Genomic DNA, 3,599 nt, shown 5'->3' on the forward strand with positions numbered 1-3,599 from the left:
ATTCTAAAGGGAATCCGTTAACCTTCGGTTACACGACAAATCAGTCAAGTCTAACAGCCGTAAATTCAGCTAAATAACTAGGAATTGCAATTACGAACCATTTAAATTGAAAGGAACACATAGAGAATGTCTGCGCTTAATTGTCAGAACGCTTAGAAAATATAGCAGATCTACTAAAGAGAATACCTACACTAGGCTTGTCCGTCCTCTTATGGAGCAGTGCTGCGCGGTCTGAGATCCTTACCAGACAGGATTAACAGAATACGTCGCCAAAGTTCAAAGAAGAGCGGCACGTTTTCTACTACTGTTACTGATATGATACACGATTTGATGTGGACATCATTCAAGCACAGGCGTTTTTCGTTGCGCCGGAATCTTCTGACGAAACTTCAATCACTAATTTCTTCCTCCGAATGCGAAAATATTTTGCTGTCGCCGACCTACCTAGAGAGAAACGTTTATCATAATAAAATAAGGGAAATCAGAGCTCGCACGGGAAGAGTTAGGTGTTCGTTTTTCCCGCGCGCTGTTCGAGATAGGAATAATAGAGAATTATTGTGAAGGTAATGATTATAAAGAATCCGCCTCGATTGCAAATAGAAACCGGCTGTTGACCTAGTTGTAAAATAACCGGTACGTGTGTAGCATGTCAATAGCTGTACTTAGGTCAAACGTCATAAGCGTGCTTCCTCACCCCAGCCAACGTTCGGTGGGCCGCGGGCTCACAGGTAAACTAAGAGTTTAAATGAGGAAGCAAGCTTCTGACGTTTGAGCGAAGTACAGCTTTTGACATGGTACACACGTACCGGTTATTTTGCATTTTATGCGAGTCCTTTGCCCTTTCGGGCGTTCTGTATTAATATTGTACCAACTGTCTCCTCCGAATGCGAAAATATTTTGTTGACACCGACCTACATAGGGCGGAACGATCACCACGATAAAATAAGGGAAATCAGAGCTCGTACGGAAAGATATAGGTGTTCACTCCTTCCGCGCCCTATACGAGATTGGAATAATAGAGAATTGTGAAGGTGGTTCGATGAACCCTCTGCCAGGCACTTAAATGTGATTTACAGAGTATCCATGTAGATGTAGATGTAGATGCCTGTTTAGGCAGTTGTAGTTTAGTGTGTTCCGAAGAAGGCGTGGTTATCCGCGCCGAAACCTAGGTCAAGAGCCGGTTTCTGTTTGCAATCGAGTTGGGTTCTTTATAATCATTAAATTATTCACGATTGCTGACGCGCTGCAATGTTAAAAGTTCTCATATTGCGAAGGTGGTTCGATGAACCCTCTGCCAGACACTTATGTGTGATTTGCGGAGTGTCCATGTAGATGTAGATGTAGATAAATAGCGCACGTTGTCACACGTGTAGCGATATTCTCTGTGCACAGCGACGTTAATTATCCGTTATAGCGGAAGTGTGTGTGGGGCAGCGTTATAGACGACTTCCGAGCAGCGACACACGTCGCAGTTGCATTAGTTGCTACGAGCGTCGCGCAGCAGGTGCGTGTGTGTCATTCTAATCCGCTCCGCGAGGTCAGTGCATCCTTGCAGCCAAGACATTCGGCCTCGCACGGCGACCGTTGCTGAAGATGATGTCTACAGTAAGCAACACCACGTCCAGTAGCTCGGGGAACTAAAGAGTCGTCTTCAGCTGACGTGAGGTATCGTACGCTGCTAGCAGAATCGTAGATACCTGTGTAATTTTTAGGGTTCTGTACCTTAATCGATAAAAACGGAACCGTTATAGAATCACACATTTTTTCATGAACTGATAAACATATGAAGTAGATATATATGCCACATACTGAGGTCTATGGTTCCTTGGCGGAGTAGAAAATTTAAGCTTCTAAGTCAATGCTATCCGAAGATACGGCCATTTATGTCACCGATTTTGATACTTACAAACTCACTCATCAGAACCTATAGGGTACTTCCCTTTGACCTATAATCATGAAATTTAGCAAGAAGCAAGGTTTCACAGTACAGGTAAAGCGAAAAATCCGAAAATTGTAAATCTGTAATTATATGACGCGAAAAAAATACTTTTATATTATGTTATCGGACTATCTGTCTATCTGTGCGTTAAGATCCCTTTTTCTCAGGAACAAGGGGACGTATCGAGTTGATATTTCTCTCACCCTAAATTCCACGGTCACTTGGTGGTGTAAAATATTTAAACTTCTGCGTCAATGCAATGAAAAGATACGGTCATTTGTGACACATATTTTGATACGTTGTTAGTTTTGACATCTATAACGGACAAAAATCGTCGAGATTCTCGATTCCCGGGACGGATGAATTATCTGAATACATAATTAAGTTCGTACGGAACCTTCGGCTCACGAGTCCTGCACACACTTATCCGAATTTTATACACGCTGTCTGATGCATGAGTGTAGCCAAATGGAGCATACAAACAGACCATAACTGATGTCGTCGAAGATCGAATACTTTTCCATATTAAACTCCCCAGATGATGACACAGTTTCAAAAAATGGTTCAAATGGCTCTAAGCACTATGGGACTTAACATCTGAGGTGTTGAGTCCCCTAGACTTAGAACTACTTAAACCTAACTAACCTAAGGACATCACACACATTCATGCCCGAGGCAGGATTCGAACCTGCGACCGCAGTAGCCGCGTGGTTCCAGTCTGAAGCGCCTAGAACCGCTTGTCCACAGCGGCCGGCGTTACATAATTTCAGAAATTGCTTCTGAATCCGTCACATATCATGCATCCTGAGACAATCCACAATGCATTTGTGACTCTTCAGGCTTTGCCAGCGGATACGTTACGAATACACGTCTTGGGTCTGTCGCCGTATAACACTGTATAAGTGCCACAGTGTTTCATCGAAGCAACTGTGGGACATATTAAGGTAGTTGTGATAATCACTGGCGACATTCGTGCAGTGGCTTCCAAATTTATCGGGGACGCGAACAGGAATTGCGAATGCAAGGAAAAGCTCTTAAGTCCGTTTTAGCGACTTTCTGTTAAAGTGACAACTCGCGGTGGGTGTGGATCACCAGGAAGCGAGTGGGACAGCGGCGTCAGTGATGAATTGTCTGTGCCGAGAGAGGGGTTCTAAAATTTTGAGTACACTGCAGACAAGCGACTGTGACGTCTTCTGCTAACATCGGAAGTTAACGGTTTGTCGCCGAGCTCATTCTTATTTAGCCAACGCCCTTGCCGCAGTGGTAACACCGGTTCCCGTCAGATCACCGAAGTTAAGTACTGTCGGGCTGGGCTAGCACTTGGATGGGTGACCATCCGGTCTGCCGAGCGCTGTTGACAAGCGGGGTGCACTCCGCCCTTGTGAGGCAAACTGAGGCGCTACTTGATTGAGAAGTAGCGGCTCCGGTCTCAGAAACTAACATAAGACCGGGATAGCGGTGTGCTGACCACATGCCCCTCCATATCCGCATCCAGTGACGCCTGTGGGCTGAGGATGACCCGGCGGCTAGTCGGTACCTTTGGGCCTTCATGGCCTGTGCGGGAGGAGAGTTGTTTCATTTCTATTTAACTAAAGGATTTTGTGCTTTTGTGTCTTTTTCATCATTAGTTGTTACTTGATTTGTTTGCCTGATACGTTGA

At 44.8% G+C, this 3,599-nt stretch overlaps 1 pseudogene; it reads left to right on the forward strand.

Moving 5' to 3' along the window:
• Nucleotides 1–3,181: 3,181 nt before the first annotated feature.
• Nucleotides 3,182–3,299, forward strand: LOC126095936 (5S ribosomal RNA; annotated as a pseudogene).
• The last annotated feature ends 300 nt before the right edge of the window (nt 3,300–3,599 follow it).

The sequence above is a fragment of the Schistocerca cancellata genome, chromosome 8 (assembly GCF_023864275.1).
Source record: "Schistocerca cancellata isolate TAMUIC-IGC-003103 chromosome 8, iqSchCanc2.1, whole genome shotgun sequence".
NCBI classification, from domain to species: Eukaryota; Metazoa; Arthropoda; class Insecta; order Orthoptera; family Acrididae; genus Schistocerca; species Schistocerca cancellata.